The 10,841-nt window shown below is 39.4% G+C and overlaps 1 non-coding gene across 1 annotated transcript; it reads left to right on the top strand.

Annotated features, from left to right (window-relative positions):
- The first annotated feature begins 865 nt into the window (after positions 1-865).
- Positions 866-972, top strand: LOC125579313. Its single transcript, XR_007317299.1, has one exon. It is a non-coding gene; the product is annotated as a small nucleolar RNA R71 (small nucleolar RNA).
- The last annotated feature ends 9,869 nt before the right edge of the window (positions 973-10,841 follow it).

Raw genomic sequence — 10,841 nt, 5'->3', positions numbered from 1 at the left:
TTCAAATGCAAGTTCTTTAGGAAGCCTTCTCACCACCTTGTTAAAACCTATCAGCTGCTCTTCACTAATGGGATCCATAAGATGTCTAGGTGGAATTGGATAGGGAACCTTGGGAACATAGACTCGAGATGGTGGAGTCTCGGCAAGTTTGTCGGGAGCAGTTACTGCAGAGCTAGTAGGTTGCTCTGCTCTCTCTTCTGCGCCTGGAACAGTCTCAGCAAACGGCTGTTCTATTGCATTACAGTGTTCAGTCCTAGGATTTTTATCAGTTCTTCCAGGGAGCGTCTCTTGTTGCCTCTTGACACTCTCAACTGTTTGAGCAAGCTGAACATCGATCTTTCTCATATGGATTGCAAGATTGTCATACTTGTTATTCAGCTCAGTGAACATGTTGCCCATCCTGGTATCCATTTCTGTGGTTACCTGATTCAACGCCTTGGCCTGAACCTGCTGACCCTGCAACAATTGTTGCATCATCATACCCAGACCCTTCAGCTCATCTGGTTGATTGTTCCCGTTAGCTGGAACAGCTTGCTGATTGCTCTGCGGTTGTCGCTTGTTCTGGTTCTGAATATGCCCAGCTGTAGCTTGCTCCATGCTGAAAACGTGCCCTTGGTTGTTTTTCAGTAGCTGATCAACCTTGGCAGTCAGCTCATCCATTTTCTGGGCGTCAGAACTGTTCTTTTTCATGGAGCAATCACTCTCCTCTTTCTTATTAGCTGAGCTAGCAGCCATGTTCTCAATCAGCTTAAATGCTCCAGCAGTGGTTTGAGTCATGAAATCTCTATTGCTCGCAGAGTTTAGAGCACCTTGGTATTTCAAGTCCACTCCATCATAGAAAATATCCACGAGGTAATCATCATCAAATCCATGGTGAGGACATTCTCTGCGATAGTCATTGAAGCGCTCCCATGCGTCGCAGAAAGGCTCATCAGTGAGCTGTCTGAAGGAGGTGAGCTTGCTCCTCAATGCAGCTGTTCTCGCCTTAGAGTAGAAATGGCTTAGGAAAGCTGATCGGACCTGTTCCCATGAAGTGTTAGAGCCAGTAGGGAGAGAGTTCAACCACCGTGCAGCTTTTCCGTCAAGAGAGAATGGGAATAACATGCACCTGATGTAATCTGGTGGAACACCATTCGCGCGAGTGAAACTGCAGACTTTTTCGAAGCTCTCAATATGCTCCATTGGAATTTCTGTAGAGAGACCAGAGAACACCTTTCTCTGTACTAGACCAATCAAAGAAGGCTTGATCTCGAAGTCCTGCCTGGTGCAGAGTGGAGGAACAATGGCAGAGCGCGTAGTAGGGATGTTACGCGGAAGGTTTCTCTGCCCGATTGGAACAGTCTGCGCCTGTTGTTCCTGCCGCGCGAGAGCAGCCTGTTCAGCAGCATCCTGCTGAGCCTGGATGGTCTGCTGCATTTGTTGCATCTGCTGCTGCATGAGTGCCATAGCCGCAGCGAGATCATCCTGATTGGCATGATCACCCATAGTGGTGTCAGTTTGCCTTGGCTGTTGACGATTTGTTCTTTCTAACCTTGCTAGCTCCTGGTTGGTAAATGTAACTAACTCTCCTTGTGCGTTTCTCCGAGTATGTCTACTGGTCATGCACCTGAAACATTAGCTGAAACAAAAAGGATAAGGAAAGTTAGAGGTCTTAGACTAAATAAATAACCGAAAAATAAAGGTAAAAAGATGGTCCCCGGCAACGGCGCCAATTTGATATTACGTGTATACACACACCAAATAACCTAATGTGCACACTACCACAATCGAATGGTATGTCGATGTAGCACTTTAGGATCGAATCCACAGAGACCAACTATTACACTTTATCTTTATGAGATCAATATCAAGCTAAAACAATATGGGGGTTTTAAAGTTGAGGAATCGTAACAAGAAAGTAATAGATTGAATTAAAGTTTTCAGATGATTAAAAATGCTAGCCTAGGGTGGTTTGATCGGGTGTTAAACAAGTGTGAGCCAAACAATTATTCAAGTTTGATTAAAGACCAGTCTAGAACTCGGATCACTCAAGTAGAACAGCCCACTGTCGTGGAACTGCCCACTATGCTGATCGATCTTGATACCTAAACTCTCGTTTGGATCAAGATGCGACAGCAAGCAATAGAGATCAAGTCCGATATGTTCACAAAACACCCTAATATCTACTTTCGCTGATTAGGGATGCAATGCTCATTCAAGTTATGTCTAGCAACCTATAACACTTTTGATGAATAGATTAAACCTAAAATCAGGCACTAAGTGGTTAACTTGATGCAAGCCTTAAGAACAACAGTGAATGAAGACAATCGATTTATAACTTATTTATGTCAAGCTCACAGATCTAACACCCTAACACCCTAGACTAAGTAAGCTGACTACTCAGCCATGGAGCAAGAAAACACAGAGATAACAGATGAAGAAAACATGCTGAATCACTAAAATAAAAGAGATAGGGTTCAGGATTCTTCTCAAGAGTGTAGAGATCCTTCTCCCTTTACAATAAGCAAATCCAACAATGGAGTTTTTGGGTCTGGTTCCTCTCTGTAAACTAGCGTAGCATGATAAAGAGAAACAGAAAATATGATATATCAAAGCCACAGGCGGCTGGGAGAGAAAATAGGGATAATTAGGGCAAATCCTGTAATGATTGTAGTTTCCTTAAAAATCTCTGCCGCTGGAACACTCACTCGGAACAATCACTCGGGTTGCTCCGCTATCCGGAACAGTCATCAATACTGTTCTGCGTGAAAACCACCAAATTGCACTGTTTGCTGCCTCTTTTGTTCCAGCTGGTCCATCTCCCATCCAATGCAACTCCAGACCTGTAATGACTCGAAAAGGACTAGAAAGACACGATAAAGACTTGAAAACCAATTTAAAAGCATATATACAAGATGTATAAAACATCATATATCAAGAAGGTATCTCTAAATTGTCGTTCGAAGCTAGGATGATGAATATTAAAACTAATCACAATCTACCTGAAAATTGCATGGATGTATAGGCAGACTTGTTTAAAGAGTATTTGCCGGAAGGCAACATGTCAGCTGATTCTTGTTATGAGATTCAAAAATTGGTTTATAGTCTTGAGTTTTCTTCGGAGATGATATATGTTTTCATCGACAGTTGCATGATCTACTGGGGAGATGATGAGAAGTTAGAAGAATGTCGATTCTGCAAGAATCTACGATTCAAGATGGAAGGACGAGGGCATAATAAGATACCGTATCAAAAGATGTGGTACCTACAAATTACAGACAGGTTGAAAAGATTGTACCAATATGAGAAGACTGTTGGAGGGATGAGATTGCATGCCGAACATACTCAGACGGATGGTGAAATCACTCATCCACCATATGCAAGAGCTTAGAAATTTTTTAATACGGTACATCCATATTTCGCTAGAAATATTCAGAATATGTATCTTGGATTATGCATATATGGATTTAGTCCATTTGGAATGTCAGGGAGACAAAATTCATCGCGGCCAGTCATTCTTACGCCATTTAATCTGCCACCGGATTTGTGCATGCAACGGGAGTTTCTATTCTCGACCATATTAATCCCTGGTCCAAAGCATCAAAAAAGTCTCTAGATGTTTTTCTACAACCACTGATAAAAGAGTTGAAAGATTTGTGGTCAACAGGGGTGAGGACGTATGATTGTTCGACAAAAACAAATTTTACGATGCGAGTAATGCTGTTGTGGACCATAAGTGACTTTAATGCTTATGGGATGTTGTCTAGATGGACTACATATGAGAGATTATCTTGTCCACATTGTAATGGAATGATATATGCATTTCAATTGAAGAATGGTAGGAAGACATGTTGGGTATTCAAACTAGTGAGATAGACAAAAGGAAATATCAACATTTTATTAAGTGCTTGAGGAGTCAGGTAGTCACCCAAATTTTTATGGCATATATACATCTATTCTAGATTAATATGAATAATTTTAACGTTGTTTTATTTTTGTAGGTTGAATATGATGATTCATCTTACCCTCCTCCCCATGGTTTCACGAATTAGTTCAACATCCAGTTGCAAAGGTCACCACATCACCAATGTATTTTACACGAAGCTTTACTTTTCATGCATATGAATATGGTAGACGGTGGGCGAAAATTAATTATGGAATATGTAAGAAAGGCTCAACAGATTTATACAGGATCTTGTAGGAGATTATTGAAGTGGAATTCTCAGGGCTATTGTAGCTGAAATGCTTCATCTTCAACTGTGAATGGTTCGACCCGTCGTCAACAGAGGTGTTCGGTTTAACAAATTTGGTGTTGTTGATGTCAAATCTGGAATAAGGTACAACATATTCGAGTTTTTCATATTAGCTTTGTAAGAAGACTAAGTTAGCTTAATTCCATACCCTCGGCTGAAAGACTCTGGAATCAAATGGTTAGCAGTTATCAAAGTTACACCTCACGGACGAATAATCAGTGGAAAAGAACCACTTTTGCAAGAAGAACACATCAATGAACTCGAGGTGTAAAATCGAGATACAGCGAAAACACAATGCACAAAGTAATTCCAAGAACTCTTATATCTTTTATTAGAAATCCTTTACACAATCTCTTACAGATTTGTTTGATCCGAATTACACAACTCGACACAGATCGATTTCTAACACACCCAACTTGCTTGACTCAACACCTATTGATCAAGTCTACCAATTCACTCAGCTATGAAACCCCAAAACCCTTTGTGTTTCTCTCTGAGAATTACAACGTGAAAGCTATATCCCTAATCTTAGGTAAAGCCACAATATATATTAAATAATCTTTTCCTATTATCTAATATAATATTTCCTATATTTTAGCATCACCAAATCCTCCAATTTGTGATCTAATAACATTCATTTAATGATTAATTCGTCAACCAAACATATTGAAATATCACACACCTCATCTTGACGTTTCCTTTTAATTCCCCGGAGCATGTGTCACACATTACTCTCCATGTGTAACAAATGTACACGAACCAAAACTCCACCACTGCAGCAAGCTATCAAGCTCCAAGTTCTTGAGCTTACATTCTCCCTCTTTTTCATTGATTTTGACAACTCAAGCTCAATAACCTCTAAGCACAATATGCATCATACATCCAATCAAAGTATTAACTAAAACTCTCCCTGAATCAAGTACCATCTCCCCCTGCTTGAGTGAAAAACTCTATGAAAAACTTCATGATATTTGTTAGACCATCAAAACTCTCAATACCTCCTAGGCCATCGAACTGGTTCTTCAAGTTCAGTATATTGATCAACCATTTGAGTGTATGACACATTGGTATGGTCGTGTGACACACCATTCGTAACTTGGGATACAAATCATTCTTAGCTTTCCATACATGTCCATACCTTCTAGGTTCCACATAACAAAGGTCCATCCTCCAAGCTCTCTCAATCTGGCTTCTCCGAGAATAGCAGAAAGCAACACTATGTCTAATCTTACCACAAAAGTGACATCCATTCCTTCGCTTAACAACAACTTTATATCTTGTATCTTTGGAATCACAATCTCTGCATGAGTTTCATCTTTTCGTACAGCTGAAACAGCTGGGACTGAGCGTCTTACAAACTTGATTTCTTCATTCTCGTCATTTGTGTGAGAACTAGTTCCATGATGACCTCGCTTTCTACAGAACAAGCCTCCATTCCCACAAGCTGTATTTTGATTATCTTTAGTCTTTGTCATTGATCCTGATTTTTCTTCCGCTTTTGGTTTGTCATCTGATTTTACTTCATCTTTTATGAACCTTATTCCTCCAGCCTCGTCGTAATCTTTTGAAGTCAATCCTTGATAACCCAAACCCCAATTAATTTTTGGAGACTGCCCCATTGACAAGATATGATCCAGTGTTCAACATTCTTACTTTCTTGTAGTTCTCAGTAAGTTGTCTTTCTAGAAGTTGACTCTTCTCAAGTTCTTGATTCAGCAGTTGTTTCCTCTGATGAAACTTTATTTCAGACTCTTGTTGAACTCGATTCTGCTCTGTGATAACTCTCTTAAGAGATTTAAGCTCATCTTCCTCATCATTTTCTGTCATCCTACACTTTGATTCACCCTTCGTGTCAGTCTGTTACATCTCTAGGATGTTGACTTGAGCTTTTAACATAGATTTATCCTTGATGAGCTGCAAGTTTTCGTGACTGAGTTCTGCAAACTTACCAAAGAGAACCTGGTATTCAGCGACAAGATCCGCATGTAGATCACTTTCTGTATCACTGTGTGACGCATCAGAATTGGTGTGTGACACACATGACACACGAAATTCACCTTTAGTGATGTCTTTTTTAGACCCCATAACTCCATGAAGAGCCACAAAATTGAGGCATCTTCTTTTCTCTCTGGCTTCTTATCACTGCAACTTCTCTTCATCTTCATCTTCTTTGTGTTCACATACACTGATTTTATGTGCCCATAACCATTACATCCATTACACTTGATTTCATTTCTCTTGAATGATGGACAATCTGTTTTGACATGTCCAATACCATGACAATTAAAACACACCCCTCCCTGCATTTTATGTCTTTCTTCTTCTCTAGGCAGTATGTCGTTGGACATCTTATACAAGAGATTCATGGTTTCTTCAAGTTTCTGAATCATCAGGTGAATAGATTCTTCAAGTTTTTGAGCTTTTTGGATGTCTTCATCAACTGTAACTCTAGAGTCTTGAGCAGGCTTTGAAACTTAGATTCCAATTCCATCTCCTCAGCCTTTAATATCCCTACTACCTCAGCAAACTTGAGTTCATCAGTGTTCATCGTCAAGTTTATTGCCACTTTATGTGCAGCAAACTTATTAGGTAAACCTCGCAAAAGTTTCTTCACCAATTTTGCATCTTCGTATTTTTTACCTAAAACTTGTGTTTCATTGGCTATGGAGCTAAGCTTTGCACTGAATTCTCCTATCTTCTCATCATCACTCATCCTTATGTCTTCAAACTGTGATGCAAGCAAGTCCAATCTTATCCTCCTAACATTCGCAGTACCCTCAAACGCATATTGTAGTATATCCCAAGCCTCGTTAGCTGATTTACAGCCCTGTATAAGCTCAAATTGCTTTCTGTCTACCGAACTGAAGATTGTATCCAGTGCTTTCGCATTAAACTTTGAAAGTTTTTTCTCTGTTGCAGTCTACTTTGTCTTTGATTTAAGTGTCTTCAAGCCATCTTCTTGCATCACCCACTGTGACACCCCCGATCTGGTCTAAGTATAAGTTGACTCGACCAGCCGTGCAACAATCAAACAAGAACATGCACAGCCGATCACTCGTAACTGAAACCAAACCGAGAAGCCACAATGTGTACATAAACGACTAACCCGAAGTTCCCGAAATAAATCCAGGTACCTTAGGCCAACCGCCTAAGTACACATATCCTATTAGGTACAACCCGAGGCTTTACAACCTTAAGAGTAATACCCAATAGTTGGTTCGTCCGGACAAGGACTAATATCATTTGAAACCCGTACTTTAAAAACATTCTTTATACACTATATAGTTATTCATTTAAAAGAATCTTACAAAATCTTATAGATTAACATTGAGGGTTTCGGTCAACAAACCTTATACATAAAGTATATCAAAACGACTGCAAGGATAATAAAACTACCGCTGGCTAATGCCATTCTTTCCCGTCCTAGAGCAAAGGTCTCCCACCTACTGGTTACCTGCATATCAAATGAGTCATGAGTAACTAGTTTACTCAGTGAGTCTAATCCCACACCCAAACACATATCAATAGTATCCCGAGCAAGCGACACCATTTGAATGCAGTGGAATTATATTCCATAATTAATATAATTATAAGGCCTCTCAATCCATCCATGTGAATCTATCTTAAACATCACCTCCACGATACCCGCCAATCACTCACTCTTAATATATATATATGCAAAACCCGGAAAACCACCAAGGCTAACCGAGCTTAACGGGGAATAAATATAACCATCATCTCCATCAGATATTCCAAGATAGAACATCCAACGCTGCATGCAGTTACACTGCCTCCAGGGTGCGACCCCATCATCGTGTCTTCATGACCTTGATCCATATCGCAGGACCAATTCACGGTAATGCGGGACTTTCGGGAGAGTGAGTATACTATAAGACTTCACATGATTCACACTTATTAATAGAATACTTATAGATTAGTACTTGAGAACAAGTACTAAGGCTCGGGATAACCTCAAAGAATTATTCTTATTAATTCTTAAGTATTTAAACTAGATAAATACTTCATATATAAATATAGATCAAGGGATAATACTTAATCAATCAACCATAATTACTCTTTAATTAATACATGATTAATCCTTAATTAATCAATGATTATCCCTTAATTAATTCATGATTAATTCTTAATTAATCAACCATATTCAATATGCAATCATGCATACTCATTCATAATTCATTCATCATCTATCTAGACTCACCTTTAAATCCATGAGATTGGCTAAGGAAGACTAGACTCGAGCTCAAGCTAATCACACTTCACTTTTGGATCACTCTCGGTTCAGAACCATCACAAGGATCCGGCTGATCCGAATACTCTCCTTGGCCATCTGAATTCAAAACATAACAGTTGGAACATAAGGTTCACTAGTCTGGTTCAAGAAGAAACTCAACTCAGTTTATAACATTTCAGTTCAGTTCTCTCATATCAGTTCGGTTCAAGACAGATTGATACCATGTTCAGCTCGGTTCAAGCTTTAATAATTTAACTCGGTTCATATCATCTTAGTTCATGCTCAGCTAACTCCGGTTCTAATCAATTCCCAACAGCTTAACTCGGTTATACTCAGACGACATCAGTTCAAGACAATTTTAGACCATAGACAGCTCAGCTCAGATCAGATCAGAACATTCTCAGCTCAATTCAGTTCTAAACAAGATCAAATTAGTTCGGTTTAATTCCCATAATTCTTATCAGTTCGTCTACTGGTTCTATGAGACTGATTAAATCATAAACCAATCAAGACTGAAGAGAAAAAGACCTTAGACAACTGATCCTGAGAGGTTAACCAACATACAGCAATTGGTTCTCATCAAAACATTGCTGAATCAAGAAGCTGAAGCTTACCGGTTTTACTCAACTAATTAAACTTGACTAGTTGTCTCTCTTCAAGCTAACTACGAATTAACCTGATCAACACCACAAGAATCCATGGTTGGATTTATTCAGAATTTATCTCCAGTGTAGGCAAACCAACAAAACTTCTCACAGAAACTGATCCACAACCATCTTACCGATCCAAATCAAAGGCTGAAGAACATGGGTGATTCTAAACTCTTGGACACCAAACCTTCAGCTCTTAACCACACCAGAACACACTGGATAAAGTCACAGGATGGTGAGAAAGGTTTGTCCATGCTCAATTATCTTCTCTGAATTTTTTTCTGAATTTTTCAACTAGTTTTTCTCACAAATTTTTCTCTCTTCTTTCTCTCTTTCTCTCTGAATTTTTCTCTGGTTTTTCTTGCAGGTTATGAACGTCCAGAGGAGAGAAGATGGTGTTTTATAACATAAGAAATTGCTTCAGGTGAGGGTTTCACTCAGCACAAAGCAAGGCTGAGAAAGGACATGTGGAGAGCAGCTTCAGCACTTCCAACAGCAAGCTGCTGTCCTTTCCCTCCCAAGAAGAAAGCTGCAAGCAGCTGGTGACAATCATGTGACTGAATTAATGAGCAAGCAGGCAAGCAAGTAGGTGCAGGTCATGTGACCTAATTACTGAGGAAGCAAGTAGGCTAGAAGGTGCAAAGCATAAGACTATTCAGAAATAATTTTCAGAGTTTTGTCGATAGTTTTTCGGACTGTTTCGACTAAATATTTTTCATCATTCGAATCTCGTACTGCTCTGAATAAACTCGCCCAACATGAATAAAAATCGACAATAATAATTAACACTCGACCAGAACCATCAAGAGTGGTTTTTCGACCAAAAGACAGCCCCGTCGAGATTAATTCACCGTGTCGATTTTTATTTAAATTCTGATCGATTAATCTTCAAACTGATCTTAAAAAATTTTCTCGACCAAAATTCTATCTGCTCGTGAGGGTTATTACATTCTTCCCCCCTCAAAAGAATTCGTCCCCGAATTCTAAAAACGTAGCTCTACACTCTTCACTGAACAGTCTCTGAAAGGAGTTCTGGATATTAGATCTGATCTTATCTTAATCTGCCCATATCAAAACAACTCATGGTCGATTCTTTGATTTCCCCCAACCGATCCTTTCTTTTCTGAGCAGCCACTTTCAAGATAACCAAATTCTTTACTCTGCACAACTCTTGTGATCTGCGGTCTGCATACTTTTTCTAACAATCTTGTCTCTGTAGACTATCACATCTCAACATTTTCTATCTGGCTTTCTCCCATAACAGCAACATGAAATTTGGGACGTTAGGTGATGTGCCATACGTGAAAGTAACATCTCTAGTCTGGTCAATGTTAACTTGATTAACCGTGCAACAATCAAACAAGAACATGCACGATCAATCACACCAACATGATTCAGACCAGGGGTGCTACTCTCAAATACGCACACTCACCCGTTCCAAGATGATTTCACTTACTATATTCTTTACACTTCTGATCTATCTGAGACGCTCTTCATAATCTTCTGACTACTACTAGAACTCGGCAAGAACCACTTGGTGAGATCCCTAGGCTATGGCAGTGAATCCAGGTTCAACAAGAATATTGAACAGCTTACTTCTAGATAGCAACAACTTTCCAATTCCTTAAGCATAACTTCAAATTCTCTAGCTATCTGATTGTTCACTATATTTTGATCCTTGTCATCTTCTCTTTTCCTAATGATCAA

Source organism: Brassica napus, chromosome A1, assembly GCF_020379485.1.
Source record: "Brassica napus cultivar Da-Ae chromosome A1, Da-Ae, whole genome shotgun sequence".
In the NCBI taxonomy this organism is placed as follows: domain Eukaryota; kingdom Viridiplantae; phylum Streptophyta; class Magnoliopsida; order Brassicales; family Brassicaceae; genus Brassica; species Brassica napus.
This window is presented reverse-complemented; position numbering and strand designations above follow the sequence as displayed.